Source organism: Ochotona curzoniae, unplaced genomic scaffold (genome assembly GCF_017591425.1).
Source record: "Ochotona curzoniae isolate NIBS_2020 unplaced genomic scaffold, NIBS_Ocur_1.0 contig_4017, whole genome shotgun sequence".
Classification (NCBI taxonomy): Eukaryota; Metazoa; Chordata; class Mammalia; order Lagomorpha; family Ochotonidae; genus Ochotona; species Ochotona curzoniae.
The window spans coordinates 13,298-35,516 of record NW_024466082.1 but is presented as its reverse complement, the minus strand read 5'-3'; the positions used below and the strand labels follow the sequence as shown (position 1 = coordinate 35,516).

Genomic DNA, 22,219 nt, shown 5'->3' with positions numbered 1-22,219 from the left:
AGTTCTTTATCTGCTGCTTACTCTGATGCATACAGCCCCCTGTCTTAAATAAGGAACCAGGCCCTGGGCAGGAGCCTGAGTCGGCAGCCTACCAACCTCAGGGAAGGAACCCACTCCACCAGATCTCTCTGGAGCAGCTGGGTGATAGGAACTTAGCCTCAAGGAGACAAAAGGTAGGTAAAGAACAAAGTGAGAAATAGACAAATTAGTCATAGGGAACAATTAGGGACAAAGGGGGATTAAGACATGCAAGGAACACAAACAAATGTGGTATCATCATTGCTCCAAAAAAATGGTTTCAAATCTGGGAGCAGAATGAACACACAATCTAACCAAACAAGAAACCATTTGGTAGGCTGCATTATTAAGTAAATCAAATCAGAACACGGGTAAAGAGAGACTCTTCAAAAGTATTATTGTAAAATGGGGAGGATGTCTGTTGAAACAAGGAAAGCAATACAAGCATAAAAGCTTCAAGGTCTTCAAAGACACAGCAGAAAGTCGTTATTTGTTTGTTTGTTTGTTTGTTTGTTTCGTGGAGCACAGATACAGAAGGCAGAAAAGCTCAGTAAGGAGGGAGAGAGGTAATGAGGGAATGTTTCCCTGAGATCAGCAAACTTAGGAGGGTCATAGTGGGATTAGGAGAAGAGTCAGAGCTCAGAATACTGGTAAAAGGAGAAATTTAATATTTGGTCAAGCTAACAATCCCTTTACTTCTGTCAAATGATGGAGATGTTGTAGTATATAATATACGTCATAATGGTTATGATGCCACTTAGGATGCCTGCATCCTGTATTGAAGATATCGGGCTTGAATCCTGGTTATACTGCCCATTCTAGTTTTCAGAAAAGTGATGCCCTGAGATGCAACTAATGATGGTTCAAATAATTGGGTACATGGATTGAGTTCCTGGCTCCTTTACAGTTTTTTTTGGGGGGGGGGTCTGATTCCATCTGCAGAAGGTATTTGAAAAGTTAACCATCAGATTCTCTCACTCTCACTTGCTTGCTTGATCTCTCTTGTTTTCTCAAGTAAGTTAACAATTTTTTTTTAATTCTCAGAAGAAAATTTGGCCAATTAATTAAACCTAGACACTTAGCACGCAGTAACAATTGAATAATATATTGACATAGCTGATCCAACATCCTTAAAGAGAAACTTTAAATGTGAAAGGATAGTAATAGACAGGCTGTGGGGCACGATCTAAAAGGCAAACTAAAATGTGACAGAAACTATAAATGCAAGAAGAGCCTAAAGGGCCATTTTGAAATGATCTTCCCATCTGATATTTTTGTAAGTTTGTAATCTGCCTTTTGTATTCAAATATAAGCCATTCACGTGCAAGGATCTGGTTTAGCAGCATTTCCTAGCACACTGTAAATTCTCAACAAATGTGTGAAATAAATTCTGATACATTTAGCATATTTCTGTGAAATCTCTAGTGCACATTTTCTGTGATGAAGTTGGGTGATAGACACATTATCATATAGAAGATGGGAGAAAGAGTCAATAAATACGACAAATGGTATGAAATCGCAGAGAGACTTCCAGACTAAGTGATTTGAATGTATTAGGCATGTAGAGAATGTATTTAGGAATTATGGGAACATTATGTAAAAACCTAATGGGAAATGAATAGGAGCCGTTCAAAATCAATGTAATCAAGCATGCAGATTTAAAATATATTTTGAAAAAAGTCTACCAATTATGTAAATAGAAAGAAGATTGAAAAAAATTACAAAGAGGATCCAACCTGCACAAAATTGGACAGACGTGAGCATGTTTTTACATAAACTGAAAGACAGTAAGATTCTGAAAATATCCTCAATTCAAGATACTGATAATAAGACTAAAATGTTGGCAAGATTCAGGGAACAGAGTCAGTACTATGAGAGGCTAGGGACATTTCTGCTTTGGGGAATTAAGAAGGAGATCTTCTCTACCACCCACCAGTTCTTATGTGGGGCTTTTTGGATCTACCTAAGATCCAAAATAATACAAAGTTAACTAACAATAAAAAGTATAAACATCTTAATAAATTTGTATGCATGTGGTGAATTATCAAAGAGAGTGCAATCTAAAGAAATGATTAAAGCAAGATCTTTTTATACTTTTGAGGCAAGGAACAACACATTCATGAAGGAAAAACAGGACACCTGAAGTTCTAAAATAAGGGAGTAATGCTAGAGATTTCTCTAAGACACAGGAAAAGGCTGTAAAAGCCGGTGGAAAGTAAGAGTTCCTCTAGTGAATTCCTAGGCTGCCAAAATTGCCAGTCTCCAATAATTGTGGTTGTTTGCCTGCCTTGGCTCAGGTGGAACACCCCTTCAACTGAGTCTCAATGGTTTGTTTGCTATGTGTAGCGAAAGACAGCTCAAAGGGCCCTTTCTGAAGTTTCAGTTATTGAAGTGACTGCAGCATGAAATAGTCAATTTACTAATACAGTGCATGAAAATTTTGATTTAGCACACCCCAAACTACTTTGGAGAGCAGACAGAGGTAAGAAAGGATATTAAGTGTGAAAATGAAATATTTGGAGGTGAAAAAGAACTGACCAATGGCTTCTGCATTCTACAGAATAGAATATACCAAATATATATATATATGATACATATATTATTTGATATAATTATTTATTTGATATATCTTTATTTGATATAAATTTGATGTTTGATATGTATCTTTATTTGACATAAATGAGTATACCAAATGAATTTGACAAACCTCAGAGAAATTTGAACAAATGCTTTATTTGAAATAAATCTTTCCTGATTTCATAGCTATGTATTGCTGCTTGTGTTTTTAAATCTTCCACACAGACCTTTTCTTATTTATCTCCCATGAACCACTACTTAGAAAAGTGTATGGCATTTAAGAAGAAATCAGTAAGAGTGTATAAAGCAAATGTATAATGATAAAGATGTGGTATCTGTGGGTAATATAAAAAAAGATTATTAATAAGTGATTTCTTTTAATACTTAAGATACTGGAAATATGGGAGCACTATAAGTTAATTGTTCTACTTGTCTATTTTTCAATATAGAAACACACAGCTTATTCTTTTACATTGAGTTTCTTTCTTTCACCTTAATGTGAAATTAAGCCATATAATTGTGTGTAGCTGAGTTTGCTTTCATTGTTTCACAAAATTAAGTTGTTTGAATAAACCACAATTTACTAACCTATTTGTATAAGTGCACATGTTGGTTGTTCCAGTTTGTGACTTCTATAAATAGAGCTATCCTGAACATTTTCATGGATTTGCCTGGGCTGAAATCAGAGCTGTGAGTTTAGCTCATATGCCATCTCTTGTCAAGAATCCAGCTATTGGTCTGGAGTTGTAGCCTAATGGCAAAAGTCCTCACCTTGCATCATCTGGGATTCTATATGTACTCTGGTTCTAATCCTGGCTGTTCCAGCTTCTTGCCTGTAACCCACAGGCAAGGGAAAGCAGTAAAGAACAGCCTAAAGCCTTGGGACCTGGCACCCATGTGGGAGACCTGGAAGAAACTCCTGGCTTCTGGCTTCAGCTCAGCTCAGCCCCGGACCTTGCCACCACTTGGGGAATGAATGAGTGGATGCTAGAATTTTCCTCTCTGTCTCTGTTTCTTCATGTAAATAAGGGTATTTCTAATTTAAAAAAAAATCTTAAATTTTGTAATTAAAAAAAAAAAAGAATCCGGTTACTTAAACTGCCAGTGCTGCGCCCCAATGTCTGCATTTGTAGGAAGCTGGAAACAGACGCTAGGGCCAGGATGATTCTTCCATCATTTTAGTTTTTTATACCCTTGATTTTCTGTTTTGCTTCTATTTTTTTCTTTGCTAGGTTTGTTGGACTCAATTTGAGATTTATTTCATTCTGTATTCCATTCATTTGAATACAGTTCATTCTTTTTCTGTATGTTTCAATATTGGTTTTTGATGTTTTCTGAATGAATTTCCACCAACTTTCCACATGTTCACTCTTAGACCACTCTATCCACGTTGATATTAAGTCTACTTCAGTATTGAACCAGCTGGGGTTTTAATAACAGAATTTAGAATTTTTTAAATTACATTTTATTATTATTGCTCTCATTTTACGATATGGTTCCATATTGCCTTATCTCCTCCCCAATTCCCTCACACCCCACCTAGTTCCTCTATATCATTACTAACATATAGTTCTTCATACTCAGTCATATGTCCATCATTGCAGGCATGGGCAATGGCAGAGAATCCAGAATCCTATTGTCAAGATACAGTAAACAGTTTCACTGTAAGTCCATCTTTGTCTGGAAGCAGAAATGCATACTATACTGCATCCTCACATCTGGATGTTAGTCTCCATTTCACAGCTACTGTCCATCCCCTCAAATGAAAAGTCATGATGCAAAATCAACAATAGAAAGAAAAATAGAAATTTACAATGCCATGAAGTTAAATGACATGTTACCAGATAAGAGAGTCTCCATTACACAGCTACTATAAATCCCCTTAAATGAAAAGCCACAAGACAAAATCAACATCAGGGAGAAAAAAAGATATTAATAACATCATGAAGTTAAATAACATGCTTCTAAATGACTAACATATAGCTGAAGAAATGAAAATCATGAACCTTCTTGAAGAAAATGATGCCACTGCATGATCTACAAGTCATTGAATGATTTAATCAGAAGAAAGTGTTTTGAAGGGATAAAACTAATCAAAAACAACAAAACCCATGCGATATACTTTCCACTGATTTTTGTTGGTGAAGTGTGTCTCCTCCAGACAATAAACAGATGGGTTTCGTTTCTTTATCCAGTCTAGTAATCTATGACATTTGATTAGCTTAAGCTGTTTACATTCAGAATTACAGACACATGAGTGCTACTTTGGTCCTGTCATTATGGGAATGGGTTGTTCATTGGTTTAGTCTTCTGTTGTCATTTTACTGGCTGTTCTTCCCATCTGTCTTTGGTTTTGGTAGGTGCTATTTCTCTTCTCTGTCAAGAGAACATCTTGAAGTATCATTTGTTGGGCAGGTTTGAAAGAGGCAAATTCTTTTAGCTTTTATTTACTGTGGAAGAATTTTATTTCATTTTCAAAGATGAAAGAAAGCTTTGCGGGGTATGTTATCCTAGGCCGACAATTTTTTTTCTTTTAGAATCTGGAATATGTCACGCCATTCTCTTCTTGCCTGTAGAGTTTCCTGTGAGAGATCTCCTGTGAGCTTAATTGGCATTCCTTTATATGTCAATTGATGTTTTTTTTTCACATGCACATTTAAGGAGCTTTTCCTTATGTGCTGTTGAAGAGAGCTTGATGATCATATGCCGTGGTGAAGATCACTTTTGATCAAGCCTGTTGGGAGTTCTGTGCCCCTCCTGGATTTCGTTTCCTAATTCTTTCTCCAGATTAGGGAAATTTTCCTTGATGGTTTCATTAAATACATTTGGAAACTCAGCTTCTCTTTCTGCAGCTTCTGCAACTCCCATAACTCTTAGTTTTGGCCTCTTAATAGTGTCTTTCAATTCTCGAATACTTTTTTTGGCCTGATCCAGCTCTGCTTCCAGCTTTTTGTTTGCTTCCCCCTGGTGACAGGAGATATCTGCCAATTCTGAGATTCTTTCTTCTGCTTGCTTCATTCTATTTTGGAGACTCTCCATTGTACTTTTAATTTGCTCTACTGTGTTCTTTATTTCTGATATATCAGTCTTGATTTGCTTTACTGCTTCCTTAAATTCTTTGAACTCTTGCATGAGCTTCTCATTTTTGACCAGAATCTTCAAAATGAGTCTTATGGATTCTGTGTCCTCCATTTTCTCAATGTCTTCTTCAGTGAACTCAGAGGTTGGCATAGGGTTTTGCTCCTTTGTAGTAGCATCTTCAGTAATATTCATTGTGCCTTTGTCTCTTCTTTTGCTTTTGATCATTGTACTTCTGTTTAGCAGAATCTTCTCCTTGGGGCAGGTTTAAGCTCTGTCACCCACAGGTCTATAATGCGATTTTGCTAATTGCAATTTGTACACAACTTCTTGCTTTCAGCCACGTGTGCCACAACCTCCAGCAAGTTCCAGGTCTGGGTTTCTTATGTCAGATTTCCAGCGAGGTTTCCACAGCCCCATAGCTTGGCTCACCACTTTCCACCTCCTGTGATACCGTGCTGAGGCTGCGTCGTTGTCTCTGCAACCTTTCTCCCTCTTCCGGTTGGAGCAGGTCCCAGGATTAGAGTGATATCAGGTGTCCTATGTAGTTAGGTTGTTGGTGGTGCTGATTGTCGGAACTTCTTGGACGTTATGTCTGGGTACAACACGGACTTATTTTGACTGGTACGATGTCACACTTGGTATTTTTTTCCTGTGGGACCTCAGCAAGTTTTGATGAGCTCAGCACATGCACAGTTCACTGTTGTCCCCTGCAGTCCCAAAGGTATTGCCACAGTGCGCAAAATGGTACCTAATATACCTCCACTATAGTTCTTGATCTGCTGGCATCAGATCTAAGGTCTACCTAGACCTGTCTTGGGTGGAAACTGTAGAATGCCATGTTGTTGCAGTTCACTGAGTCACAAATGAGCTCACCCCCAGCTCAGAGCATGCTCCGTACTTTCCCTTAACCTTTCCTCCTTACTCAAAATGGCACCCAATTTGGCTCTAGGGCTTTACTGGGCTATGAAATTCACTCTGTTCTCGCACTGCCCATCTGAGATCTGCTGCTCTGTCTCTGCTCCTGGTCAAATCAAAGGTACCAGCAGGATGGACAGTTCCCCGTCTGGATTCACCTCCCAAGCTCCCAGTGAAAGTCCCTTCCCACCTGGTTGCTGGTGGAGTTAGATCACCATGCTGGAATATCAGTCACTATATTATCACACTGCTGTGCCTGCTGCTTTCCTGTGTCTGTTAGTCTCCAGGTACCCGTCTGCTGTTGTTCTGTCCTTTCCTATTTCCTGAAATATATCCTCTCTGCTTCTTCCTGATTAAATGTTTCTCCGTCCGTTTGAATGTGTTTTTACCGTATTCCGCCATCTTTATTTTCTCTTCATTGTGTTTTGACTTATGGGTCTCTAGTTTGATTCCTTGATGGTCTAAGAAGATGTATAACATAATTTTGACTCTTAAAAATTTACTGATGTTTTTGTTGTGACCTATATAACATGGCTAATCCGGGTTCTATGGAGAAATTTCTATATACTGATGAATACAAAAAAAGTATGTTCCCTGAAGGTTGAAAATTTCGGTAGATTTCATCTGTGTCTATTTGCTGTAGTGTCTGGGTGAGTTCTGTTGTGTTCTTGGTGAGTTTCTGTCTTGTCTATCTGTCCCCATTATGGCATTGAAGTCTATTTCACCCTTTAAATCCATTAATATTTATTTCACATAGCAAGGTACTCTGGCATTTCATGCGTATATATTTGTTATGGTGGTCTGTTCTCACTGAATGGATCCTTTGATCATTATGAGGTATTCTTCTTCATCTCAATGTTTTTCATGTCAAAGTCTATATTATCTGATATAAGAGTAGGTATGCCAGGTCAATTTTCTTTTCCATTAGCTTGAAACATGTTTTTCCATCCTTTTATTTTGAGTTTCTGCTGTTCTTTGTTGATAGGATGTGTCCTCTATATGCAACAGATACATGGACTTAGTTTTTTGATCAATTAATCCATGATATTTGATTGATGATTTTAAGCCATTTATATTTTGGGTTAATATGGATAGGTTATACCTTGGTCCTGTCATTTTAGCAATGTGTTGTTCTTTTTCTAATTAATTAATTAATTTTATTAATTGCATTGCATTATGTGACACAGTTTCATAGGCTCTCAGATTCCCTGAACCCCTTCCAAACCCCTCTCCCCTTGGTGGACTCCTCCACGCTGTTGCATTACTACAGTTTGAATTCAGTTGAGATTCTTTCATTGCAAGCATTTACCAAGCATAAAGTCCAGCATCTTATTGTCCAGATAAGTTCAACGGTTTCTCGGGGAGACCATCTCTGGTCTGAAGGTAGAACGGCAAAATATCATCCCGATCAATTAAAAGCCCCAACACAACATCAACAACAATTTACACCATTATCTAATTAATTGACATGTAACCAATATGTTAGAATATTCAAATTCTTAACCACATCCTGTGACTACTTCATTGACATTTCACTTTTAGTTCATATACAACCAGCTGCTATATACCTTTAAGAGGCTATAGTGTACTATTCAGCTGTCTCGTGTCTACTTTCATTTAAGTATTTAGCAGTTTATAGAGTTGAAGCATAATTTTGCTGAACTTGGCAGTTTTTAGGATAGTCTAAACTGGCTTATAACTCTAACAAAGCAAGTTCAGGTGTAGCACAGTTTTAGGAGGAATGTGCAGAAAATTCTTCAATACCTTAGTGAGTAGTAACTAATCATTGTGTCCTACCTAGTAAAGTGTATGTGAATCCACGCTGACCGTTTCCTGTCCGGTTCTAAGCTTTCCTTGTTGTTCTCTGAATATCTATTCTAGTTTTTTGTTTGTTTGTTTTTTGTTTGTTTCAGGGTGGGGGGGCTCCGGAGCGATCCTGATGGTCATTGCAAGAGAAGGTAGGGATTCAAAGTTGGAACTAAGTAAGGACCAGTGAAAGCTTCTCTCCCTAGTCCCAAAGGAAGCTTACTGTTCTTCTGTTTCTGCAGACTACTCAGGGATCCTGTCTGTTGTTCCAATGACCTTGGATCCTGTGAGGAAGGATTTGGGCTTCTTCCATCCCATGTGGCAGATCCAACTGCCTTTCCCACCTGGCTGTCATTAGAGCTCTGACTGCTGGTGGAGTTTGCATTACCACTCACCAACCACTGCCAGGTTATCTGGTCACTGCAACAGTGCTCTGTTGTACCTGCCATTTCCCCATGTGCTAGGGCCTTTAGGTACCCCTTTGCCATTGGTACCCCTTTTCCATTATTTCTGGAAACTGCCCTCTATGTTTCACCCTGGCTGATAATAGTCCTTCAGTTTGCACTTGTCTACGCCCTATACCACCATCTTGCTAAAAGATCTGTCTCCTAATTTTGAAACAGCTCAGCTCTGGCAGCTGTGACCACTTGGGAGTGAACTAGCAGATTAAAGACCACTCCCTCTCTCTCTCTCTCTCTCTCTCTCTCTCTCTCTCTCTCTTTCTTTTTCTGTGAAATCTTTCAAATGAAAATAAATATTTTTTTAAATACAAATTTGTATTTACAGAGATATATTGAAGGAAATAAACAGAAACAACAACAACAAACTTTCTTTCAGTGGTTTCTTCCCCAAATGCCTACAAAGTTTGAATGCCAATGTAAGGTTCACAAATATGACTACTCTTGCTATCACATGCTGCCTTCCAGGATCTTTACTGCTTTCCCAGTGGCATTAGCAAGGAGCTGGATCAGAAGTGGAACACCTGGAACTTGAATGGGATGCCTTATGAGATGCTGGTAAAGCAGGCAGCAACTTAACCCATTGTACTACACTGAACTCCCAAATTTACCTATCATTTAAGAGGAAATTATATCAATTATACCAATTTAGCAAGCATCTAAACTCAGGAGCCAGAGCTCAGAACTAAATCCAAATAATCTGATGTGGGATGCATGCATTCCAACCAATGATTTAATGTCTAGGAAAAACATCTAGCCTTATACTTGTTGTATCTTACTGATACATTCACACCGTTGTCAATATTTAACCTCTATCTCTTGCAAAAATGTTTACTTGGAGTCTGTATCATTGAATTTGGGGAAGACAAACAAGTGCTCATTTAGTTGCTGTATGCTTCAAATATCTTCTTCCAAACCTTCATTTTTTTAAAAAAAAATTTACTTCTGTATTTTTGAAATAGTTCATGGGGAAAGAGATAAGATTGGGCTGGGGCCAAAGTAAAGAGACAGAAGCTCAGTTCAGGTCTCCCATAGGAGTAACAGGAACTCAGTTATTAGAGCCATGCACACTTCCTCTAAGGGTCTGCATGGCCATGAAGCTTGTGTTGGAAGCTACAGCTGGAGCAGGATATTGAATCCAAATATTTCAAGCATGTAATCACTGCAATAATGGCTAGGATCAATGCAGCCTCATCCATCATTTTTTTCTTTATTTGTGCTTTTAGATCTAAACCATTCTTTTACAAGTGGTATAGAGATTTGGTTAATGTCTGCATTTATCAAGCTGAAAAATTCTCCCTATTTTTCAAGCTTACCAAAATTGGATGGTGGACCCTATATAATTATTTTTCTGTTTACTAATAGTCATAATTTTAGAAATTCTATTGATATATCCACATGCATTGATTTTTAGTTTTTGAATCAGTTCTTATACACCTCAAAAATATCATTTGTTCATGGCATATGAACTATTTTATTCATTGTTGCATTTGATCTGCTAATATTTTGCTCATGACATGTTTGCTTATACTTTTTCATAATGTCTTTGATTTTAACTATAAATTAATCTGGCTTCTCAAAATCAGTCAGCAAGTATTTACATCCTTCTATATAAAGCATAATGAATTGGTATAATTTCCTCTTAAATGATTGGTAAATTTGGGAGTTCAGTGTAGTACAGTGGGTTAAGTTGCTGCCTGCTTTATCAGCATCCCATAAGGCATCCCATTCAAGTTCCAGGTGCTCCACTTCCAGTCCAGCTCCTTGCTAATGCCACTGGGAAAGCAGTGGAAGATGGCCCAAGTCCCTGGGCCCTTGCCACCTATATAGAAAACCCAGATGTTCCTGGCTCATCGTTTCAGCCTGGCCCACCCCTGATCACTGTTACCATTTGTAGAATAAACAAGTGGATTGGAGACATGTGTCTCCTTCTCTTTGTAATTCAAGCTTTCAATTAAAAGTAACTAATTAAGTATATTTTTTAAATAGGTGGAGATACCAACACTCAAGCAGTGCTCATCACTCGTTCCTGGGTTTAATAAATTTGCTAAAATAATGAGATACAATTTGAGAACAATGTACCTTACAGCAAACTTTATTTGTATACTTTAACAATAGCATTAATGAATTTAATATGCTGATTTTTCAAAAAGGAAATCCAATTTACTTTTTGTTGTTTTTGTTAAAAACAGGCTTGTGTTCTGCTATACAATGTTTCCCCTCAGCTCTAGTTATATTTCTTCTATTTTGATTCAGGAAGAAAATATTACTTCTGCTGGAATGATATAAAATAAGTATTTTAAAATCCTGTTGCAGAACTTTGAGAACTGTAAATGAAAAATTGAGGTAGTTAAGTGTTTAGCATAATGGTTATCCAGCTATTTGTTTTCTGTTTCTTCCTTAGTTCATCCAAAAAATCTTTTACATTTAATCTTCCCCAGAATAATTCTTAAATAGATTTTTCTAAGCCAAGTAAGAGTTTTTGTTCATGCAGCTTTTGAAAACTCATAGCTCCTGCATTTGGCCTGACCCCCTAACCATTGTGGCCATGAAGCAAATGAAGCAACAGATGAAAGATCTTTATGTGTCTGTTCCTGTCTTCCCCTTCTCTAGAACACTGCATTTCAAATAAATAAGTCTTGAAAGGCAGAAAGAAGGGAAGAAATAAGGAAAGGAAGGAAGGAAGGAAGGAAGGAAGGAAGGAAGGAAGAAAGGAAGAAAGCAAGAAAGGCAGAAAGCAAGAAAGAAAGAAAGGCAGAAAGAAAGAAAGAAAGAAAGAAAGAAAGCAAGAAAGAAAGAAAGAAAGAAAGAAAGAAAGAAAGAAAGAAAGAAAGAAAGAAAGAAAGAGAAAGAAAGAAAGGAAGAAAGGGAGGGAGGGAGGGAGGAATGAAGGAAGGAAGGAAGGAAGGAAGGAAGGAAGGAAGGAAGGAAGGAAGGAAGGAAGAGAGAAAGAAAGAAAAAGAAAGAAATCAGATAGTCAGTTAAGTTCACCTCTTAAAAGAAGAGGGATGAGTAGCATACCCATTGGCCTAGTGGTACATTAGTGACATTCAATGGACAGGAATTGCATGATGAAGAGAAATGGATGTATGAAGGTGAAACTTGTGAAATCATATCTCATCTGTGATCCAAGAATATGTCATTAAGAAAATTGAAGGAGAAAACATAGCATAACACTTGATGAGCCATTGGATACTAGAGAACATTAGAGTCTACATACAAATGTGTAGAATACATTAATGAATAGTTTTGCATACAACAAAGAAAACATGGACAAAAGAGTAATATAAGAAGCAGACTATATGTTGTGGTACCATGAGAAAAGTCGTTTCTTTGGAACATGCAAACCACAGCAGAATGCAATTGACCAATTTTACTATCTGTGATGCTGCACCCTGATAATAGACCTTAGAATCAGGATGTGATGGCCCAACAATGTTAGTGTTTCTGCCACTCATGTGGGAGATTCAGATAGAGCATCTGATTTCTGTGCTTCCACCTAGAAGGAATTTGGGGCATGAACCAGCAGGAAAAAACTCTCTCTATTCTCTATCACTCTTATTCTGTCACTCTTCTTTCAATTAAAAACATAAATAAATAAATATTGGGAGGGGAAGGTACAAACAGAAGGGAAAGGAAAAATACATATCGTTGAACATGTCAAGAAAATTGATAGAGAATTAATAATAGAACCAGTTTTCAGTCCGGGTTTCACAGAAACACAGAGACAAAAGATAAGTAATTGGAACTATTACTAATGTATGACAAATAAACACCAAGTTTTAAAATACATACACATTTTCAAATTTCATTTCAAAGCTTAACAATCCCCATCAAATTGGTTCTATGAAATAAATGCCAAAATCAGTTAGGTTGCAACTCACTCTGGTAATAAAACCAAGATATTTTGCTAACACACGCAATGCTGATTTGTGCTTACAAATCATGTTACCAAAAATTTTATGTTGCAACAATTAAAGGAGGGACTTGCCTTTTCTATCCTCACCCTTTCAGTCATGAGGTTAATATTTCCTAGGTCAGGAAGCAGCCAGCCTAACTGCATTTATGTTTTTCACACAGCCATGGCCACAGGAGGCCACACCCATGATGAACATCTCCTGAGAGATGAAAGGAAACAAGTTCTCCAAGAGAGGCTGACAGCAGTGGGATTGACTGCTGAGTACTGGTTACCAATGCTGCAGGAACACCTGGGTGTGACCTGTGTCCAGGCCTTACAACACCTCGATGAAGAGGACCTCCAGAAGCTTAAAGACCAGACACGACATGCGTGGGAGAAAAGGGCCCTGGAGAAGCTGCTGCACCTGTCACAGTCAGGTCTTTCAGAGTCAAAGCAGTCTCCCATGGAACTAATGTACCAAAAACAGATGCAGGCAGACAAAGCACTGCAAGAGCTGAAGAACTTATCAATAGGGAGGAAATGTCAGGAAGAGGTGGTGAGGAGAAAGGAAAAAGAGTGGAAGAAACCAATGGAGATACCTGAGGAGTACTGGCCACCACCTGAAAAGCCCCTTCAGGAGGTTCTAGACAACATGCAGAGACAACTCAGGCTTACAAAGGGGACAGTGTCTCCCAGGAAAAACATTACAGACAGAGATCTGGTAAGATGGGCAACTGGAGGGCTGGCCCGGCAGGGAATTTACAAAACCAGCCAACAAAGGGATCAGCTGGAAAGGAGAGAGGAGCTACTGGGACGGCCAGAGGAGTTGTCACTCTTTGGACTTGAGAAGGACGCACAGATGGAAACAGTTGAATTCACCTCCCATGAAGCAGAGTCCATGTTCATACAGAGTATAGAGAAGTTAGGCTTAATCATAATGGAATTAGCTAAGGATATAGGCTTGGATTTTGCTATAGAAGTTGGTATGGATAAGAGCAAATACTCAGGATCCAAGAAAATCACACAAGAACGTTCTGAGCACTCTTATATTTGCTCAAACAAGTTTAGCTATGTTCCCCTGGCCTCCTACCATTTCTCCTTGGATCAAGTCCAAGTATACAAGGATGTTTTGCAAGAATTGAAGTGCACTGAAGACTCCGTGCATCAGACCTCATACCCAGATAACCTCCCTAAACTGAAGTACAGGACAGATAATTTCTCCCATGGGTTTAGTTCTTATGCTAACCAAGGTCTTCTGGACCTAAGAAGAATCTTTTGGTGGAAGGCCGTTTTAAAGGATTTCCAGAGTGATCATCCAGCAGAAGTGAAACAGAAGTCAGCAGAGGCCCTGGATGTTTATAGCAGGGGCAACTACAGTGGCTTTGGAGTGACTGTATTTACAGTTGGGAATGTGTCCAACACTCATTCAAAAGCACACTTTCTGAGAAAAACACTCCAAAATCTCCAAACCAAAGTGCAATTGTCTATGGCCCAGAGAGGTGGCCCACGAGAAGCAGATGAATTTGTGCAATGGAAAACTGGCCTTGTTGTCAACAATCAAACCTGGTGCATTATTTACTGGGGACATAAATTAGTGTCCATTTGGGACATTATCCTCTCTAGCCACAAAAGTGATTTTAAGAATGCCTTCCAGGTAGCTTGGTACCTTAAAAACACATGCACTGCTGTTTTGAGATTCAATTCCCAAATCCACAGTGGTGAGGAACTACTGAGTGCTGGAAATGTTAGTGATTTCCTAGGGGGTGTGCAATCGTGGGAAGTATCTAATCCTGAAGACCAGCTTCAAAATTTAATTAACTTCATGCAAATGCAAATGCTCAATCAAAAAAACAAAACTTATGATACATGTATTAGCACATGTCTTACAAATGATGCTCTGCAGAATTTCCTAGTAAAAACTATGAAGTTTTGCAAGCAGACTTCCACTTACAAGACTAATTTCATTAAATTTCAATTGCACAGTCTTCTGAATCCTCACATCTACAAAGTGACAAACTTCCCTAAGGCTCACTCTATCATGCAGTGGACCTTCCAGTCAGAGAGAGATCCAGAGCTACAGCAAGCAATTTTTTCCCAATTTTCTGAATTAGTAGACATCCTAAGAAAAAACTGCAAAGAACTTATGGATTTGAAGGTCAACTCTGAGTCTGCAGAGTCAATAGAAGAAGCTCAAAGAAAGGCCAATTATGAAATCAGCTCAGCTCTCAGATGCTTCCTGAATTACCTTCAAGAGGCAGGGCAGACAGACATATGCCTCTTGTTACTTTCCATTGCAACTGGTGCAGGCTATCAGGTGGTAAACCATACTTTTCAGTGTGTAGGGGCAGATGAGCTAAACTTCCTGCTGAATGAAGTGCTGACTGTCAACCATAAATATCAGAAATTCAAAAGAGTTTCCACCTACAGAGCCCAGGCATTCCTGATACTCACAGGTCTGATAGCCACAGTTGGAGACACAGTTGTTTCTCCAGAAGACAAAAGACAACGTCTAGAATTAATGAAACAACTCATGGGGCAATCATGGTCTAAAGAGGTTGCCTACATCCTCAGCAAACCTAGAGCAGATCATGATTGGGATACTCTAGAGAAAGACCTGAGATTGCTCATCAGTGGTGATTATAAAGCCAGTAGGTCTTCCTTGCAAATGGACAAAGTGACAAAGCAATTGGAAAATGTCCTTCTTGGGAAAAACCAACCCCATGAACTACAAGAAGATGAAAACAGAACAAGGGAGCTCATAGAAAATAGGCCCTTCCTAGGCCTACTGCAAAGGCTAGGCTTAGAACAGTACTACCCAAAAAGGATGAGCAAAGCTGACTTCCATATAATCTACAAAACTTCTGTGCATGACACAAAGCCCAGCTCTGAACAGGAGCTTCCCTTTTACTTCCTGCAAAAGCTGCTAATGTTGGATTATGGCTTGAGACACTTGGTGTTTAAAGATGAAAGAGGCACAGAACACCATGTAGACTCAATAACTTTGAATCAGGATAATGAGGATTTTGATCCATATGAGGACTTTATTGAAGATGATCCTAGTTCTCCTAAACCTTCATCCACAAATCTTTCCAAACCCCACATTCACCCAATGGACATTCAGATGGCAATTTTTCACTGTGTAGATGATTTTGCCAGGCAGTATATTTTGGGCAAACTTGCCATTTGTCAGTTTGCCCTCCCCCTTGTCGTGCCTAATCCTTGCAATTCTCAGATTGAATTCTGCCTCTGGCCTCTCAGGCAAATCAGGAGAAGTTGGCAGGTCAAGAAATCACCAGGTATAAAGAACAGTTATAGGAATCAGCAGATGTGTTGTGTCTCTACTCCCATTGTGTCCTTCATTAGAATTGGAAATGGCTTCTTTGCTTCCAAATCTCAGATCATGAACTGCCTTCTTGGACAACGTAAAAACAGTGTATTTTTTCACCGTCACTGCAGAGGAAGTATAAAAGACTGTCTCTTGATGGAAGGTGTGGTGGAAGTGAGCTGGTTCTGTCCTGGTGGTGATGATGGAGACAGATTTGACAGCTGTGTGACCTTCACCAATCTTCATGGAGATGCAAAGGAGCATAAGCGGCAGCTCACCTTCCTGCAGGAAATCTCTTCTCTCATTGTGGTCCTCATGAAATTTTCTGATAACAATGAAGAAAATAGGAAGCTTGTTCGTGACCTATGCCGATCATCCAGACCATTGATCTTGTTGTGTGATGACAAAGAAAAAGGCATGGTCAATACTCCTGGTCAGAGAGTGAGAATTGGCATCAGGAATAGAAATGAAGCAGAATTAACAGAGGAGATCACAACGGCAATCAGGCGATTGTTAGTGTTCTCTGGCAAAGCTCTGAGTCTAGAGGAATGTTCCATTAAAGCTCACCAGCTAGGATTCTTTATAGATGAAGAACAGAGAGAGTGCAAGGAAGCCAAAGAAAAGGCACAGTTTCTAATGGTCCTCCTGTCAGAAACAGAGTTATCTTGGATTAAGGAAAAGTTTTTGCCCCTTCAAGGACAATTGTGGCACTTATGGTGTAAGAAGAACAAAGAACTCTGCCATCTGAGAGACAAGGAGAATCAGAATATTGCACAATGCAAGAGTGATATTGAGGCAGAGAAACAGAAGATACGGCAACAACAGTTCATCACAGCTTTTCCTCTCAATGATTTAATGAGATCCTTTCTGGAAATCCTTCAGGGAAATTCAAAAACTAACCACAAGCTCTACTTTTTGCAGTGGTTGAGTGTGTTTTTGGATAATATTACTGCAGGACACTTGGAACAATTGCATGAGAAGCAAAAGTCATTGTGGTTACAGGTACAAGTAGAGAAGAAAAACATGCCAAAGAGTAGTTCTCTGAAAGACTGGCAAAGTGAGATACAGGCAATTTCAACAGAGATAGATAACTGTACCCTCGGAGTTGAGCAACTTCTCAGAGAAGTTGGCCAAATCCATGAAGCTCTGGAAGAATCATCCTCCAAAAAAGAGAGTATTGTTCTTTCCCTTCCAGAAATTGCTGCAGATTTAATGATATCTGGTGTTCCCATTGAGCTGATGGATGGGGATGCCTCATATGTACCTCTAACATGGGTTACAGCTATTTTTGAAAAGCTTGAAGAGAAACTTGGAGACAAAAAGCTATTTGTTCTCTCTATCCTTGGCCTGCAGAGCTCAGGCAAGTCCACTCTGCTGAACACACTCTTTGGGCTACAGTTCACGGTCAGTGCAGGCAGGTGTACCCGGGGGGCCTACATGCAGCTCCTGAAGGTGCAGGAGACATTCACAGAGGAATTTGGCTTTGACTTTGTGCTGGTTGTGGATACTGAAGGTCTCCGAGCCCCAGAACTCAGTAATAAATCCCAGAAGAGGGACAATGAGTTGGCAACCTTTGTCACTGGACTTGGGAACTTGACTCTCATCAATATATTTGGGGAGAATCCATCAGAGATGCAGGATATCCTACAGATAGTTGTCCAAGTCTTTCTGAGGATGAAACAAGTGAAAATCTCACCAAGTTGCATCTTTGTCCATCAGAATGTGGGGGAAGTTACTGCTGAAGACCAATTGATGGAAGCACGTAGGAGACTAGTGCAGAGACTAGACGAAATGTCAAAATTAGCAGCAGAACAAGAACAGTGCTCAGACATCACCTGCTTCAATGATGTCATTAAGTTTGATGTCAACACTCAGGTCTACTACTTCGCTCACCTCTGGGATGGCAATCCTCCCATGGCCCCTCCCAATCCTCGCTACAGCCTCAACGTGCAGGAATTGAAAAGTAATATTCTTACGAGTGCCAAACAGGAATCCAAGGGAAGCATCATGAAGATATCAGATGTAAAATCCCGTGTTCAAGATTTGTGGAAAGCTCTGCTGAGTGAGAACTTTGTTTTCAGTTTCAGGAATGCCAGAGAAGTTGTAGCCATGAGCAAACTGGAAACCATGTACAACCAGTGGACCTGGCAACTGAGGAGTCATGTGCTGGAACTGCAGAACCAGCTGACCAACCAGATTAAGAATGGAAAAATTCAGGCACTCAGCAGAAGAGCAATTGAGTATCCAATTACAGAAAAATATGAAGCCATCAAGCAAGAATTTGAAAAATTTTTAAATGAAGATCTAGATAGTGAAATACTGATTCAATGGAAAGCAAATTATGAGCATAAACTCTCCATGCTTAAAGATGCACTTACTTCAGATAGCTTTAGAAAGGCTGATGAACATATTCAATTTTAAAAAGTCAAGAAATGCTGAATAAGAAAAAAAAAACAGACTATGAAAGAGAACTACTGGAACAGAGCAGGAAGTTGGCTTTGTCTAAGAGGCTCCTGGCTTCAGATCGGCATAGTATCGGCCCGTTGCGCTCACTTGGGGAGTGAATCATCGGACGGAAGATCTTCCTCTCTGTCTCTCCTCCTTGCTGTATATCTGCCTTTCCAATGAAAAAATAATAAAAATAAATCTTTAAAAAAAAAAAGAATAAAGTGTTAAGTAAGAAAGAAGTACAACAGAAATTCCATCAACTTTGGACAAAATGGGTCCATGATGTGTCCTCAACTTTCCCTCAAGTCAAAGAGCCTAACATTGAGCTAGATTCTGAAGACATCCTTTTGAGTCATTTTAATCGTGAACCAAATATAGTGGGAACATTGAATAAAAATTCTGGTGATATATTTCAAATTGAATATATCAGACATGTTAAAATGAGTTTTCAGAAATCATTTAGAGGCCCGTGATGAAGAAACCATTAATGTGACTAACAACCACATCTTTACAAGATTTGGGGAAACTATTAATGACATTCGTTTGCAACAACGTGGTTACAATTCCAGTGATTTCCATAAAATCCTGAGAATAATAGATAAGGAAGTGAAATCTGCACCCAGAAAAGAAAGGTACTCATTTACAAACAAATTTAAGATTGACATATCTTTGCATTTATTTAGAAGAGCCTCACAGTGTTTTGAGGAAATGCACAGGACATTCAAGAGAGCAAATGACCCTGTTACCTGCTTGGAGTCTAAGATGATTTCTTCGTGAATTTTAAAATCTCCTGTCAAGGAGCAACTTCTATCACAACATTTGTTAATTTTCTATGGAAGAAACTCTCTCCAGCTATGTCCACCACAAGGCAAAAAACAGTCCCTAAAATTGCTGGGGACATGAGAAGTACTTGTTCTGAATTCAACGGAAACAGAGCTAACCTGGAGAAACACATTCTCATCTCTCTGGCAGAGGAGGAGAACTTTGAAAAGTATTGTCAATATATTAAAAATCCAAAATAATTTTTCAAGAATTACATTGAAACATGTATTAGAAAGTACTGTTCAGGATCAGGGGCTGAAACAATACAGGCTTTTTTAAAACTAAGTTTAGATGACATAAAAAATGCCCTGCTCTCTGCTATTCATAAATCCACAGCAGAAGCTAGAGACAAAAGCAGCACTGCCTCTGAGTGGCTGGATTTGTTCTGTGATCACCTTGGGAACAACCTCATCTTTCCACGAAGTGATTTGATAAGCATTGAACACCAGGAGATTAAAGACATGCAATTTCTCGAGCAAGCCTTGAGTGCAGCTCTGGATCCTACACTAAGGGGGAGTTGAACAGAACCGCTTGAGTCAGCCTGTAGATGAAATGGTTCCTGCAATTAAGAAAATACTCTCTGAACACTTTTGCGGCTGCTGGAAACAGTGTCCCTTCTGCAGAGGCATCTGCACAAACACAATTCCTGAACATGATGGAGAGCACAGTGTTCCCTTCCACCGTCCTGGAGCAGTCAGTGGCTGGATTTGAAATAAAACAGACAACTTTGACATTGATTGCTGTACTACCATGTTGCAAGTGATTATAGAATGTTTTTGAAGATGACCGGAAAATCCTGTATAAGAGCTACAGACTTGCAGGAGAGGATTATGCCACATGGAGCATCGCTCCAGCTAAATCCAACCAGCCCTATTGGAAGTGGTTTGTCTATCACTTCAGATCAAATCTAGAAGAGAAATATAAGCTTAATTTTGCAGGTAAATTTACAGGTAAAGGTCAAATCCCTGATGCATGGGCCAGAATCACAAAGCAGGAAGTGCTTGAGGACTTGAAAATACAGTAGTTACATTGTGGTCACAAGAGCCCCAGGATGTACTTGAACAAACTTTAAACCGCTTGCATTGAGAAACACAATCCAGCCATCTTCAAAATGAAAGCTGCAAATATAAGTCAATTCATCTCATTGAAGAATTAAAGATTTCCTTTGTAAGAATTTTGTTTTTTCCTTGTCTCAATTTCCAATTTAAAGACAAATTGTAGGGCCTGGTGATATAGTCTAGTGACTAAAGTCCTCACCTTGAATGTGCCAAGATCCCATATAGCATCCTGGTTCTAGTCACAACAGCCCCACTTCCCATCCAGCTCCCTGCTTGTAGCCTGGGAAAGCAGTCAGGGACAGCCCAAAGCCTTGGGATCCTGCACCATGAGTTTCTGGGCTGCTTGCTTCAGTTTGGCTCAGCAACAGCTGTTACGGAAGTTTGGGGAGTCAGTCATTGGACAAAGATCTTCCTCTATGTCTCTCCTCCTGTATGTATATCTGACTTTGCAATAAAAATAAATAAACCTCTATAAACAGATAAATAAATAAATAAATAATAGGCCAAAAATGAAACCCTAGCAGTTGAAGTCCTTGCTTTGCACAGGCTGGAATCATATTTGGGTGCTGGTTAGTATCCTAGCAGATCCAGTTCCCATCCAGCTCTTTGCTGTCCTGGGAAGGTAGTCAAGGACAGCTGAAAGTCTTGGGACCCTACACCCTTGTAGGAGACCCAGAGGAGACTCCTGACTTCAGATTGACTCAGCTCCAGCTATTGGGGGAAGCTTGGGAAGTGAATCATCAGATGGAAAATCTTCCTCTCTGTCTCTCTTCCTCTCTGTACATCTGAATTCCCAATAAAAATAAAATAAATCTAAAAAAATTGTAAAATACCCATGATAAAATCAAATATCCATATAAATCAGCTACTCCATGGGCTTGGTATAGTTGTGCAGTAGGATAATCCTGCAGCATCTGCATCCACAGTGGACACTAATGCATGTCCTGGCTGCTCTAACTAATCCAGTTCCCTGCTCATGACCTGGGCAAGCAACAGTGGATGGCTCTAGTCTTTGAGCTCATGCACCCATATGGTAGACCCAGAAGAAGCTCCTAACTCTTGGCTTCAGATAAGCTAAGCTCCAGCTGATTTAACCATTTTGGAAACAAACAAGTCAAAAGAAAATCTTTATGTTTCTCTGTTTTTTGTCTTTCAAATACAAATGAATAAATTATTTTATTTTATTTTATTTCAGATGATTTTTATATATTTGAGCAAGGTGGAAAAGAGTCAGGGTTAGGGAAATGTGAATATGATCATTGTTTCTGAATTTTCTATTTCTTCTCCCTGTTTTTGCAGGGAGGAGAGAGATAAGGGGAGAAGACATATCCAGACTCGAAACCATCCAGTATCCGAGGATGGGAAATGGCCACTAGCATCAACCAAGGGTCTCAGTGTAGCTCAAACTCCGAAGGTTCTGTCTAGGTGGTTGCGATAGTTCTGAAATGTTATTGATCTTGCCGACCCATGGATGAGGAAACCCTTTTAATATCAATTGGCTGACACAGTCAACCTTAGAGTGTCTGTTCACCCAGATATTTGCTGTCATCCTTTTGCAGGGAAATTGTCCAATTTTTTCTGTTCTCTATTCTCTGCTATGGTACCAGACTTTCTCTGCAGACTTCAATGGGCTGCATTATCCTCTATGTTCTTCAGGGCCTGCTTTTCACTTCTCCATCTCTTCCACTGAGGAGGACTAGTTCTCATTGGCAAGTTCAAGAACCCAGGACAGGTGACCAAGGCTCCCCAGACAACCCACCCCTGGGGTTCACAGGCCCAGCACCCTCCTTAAAGCTGGGCCAAGTATCCAGGC

At 39.3% G+C, this 22,219-nt stretch overlaps 1 pseudogene; it reads left to right on the top strand.

Moving 5' to 3' along the window:
* The first annotated feature begins 60 nt into the window (after positions 1-60).
* Positions 61-20,372, top strand: LOC121158945 (annotated as a pseudogene).
* The last annotated feature ends 1,847 nt before the right edge of the window (positions 20,373-22,219 follow it).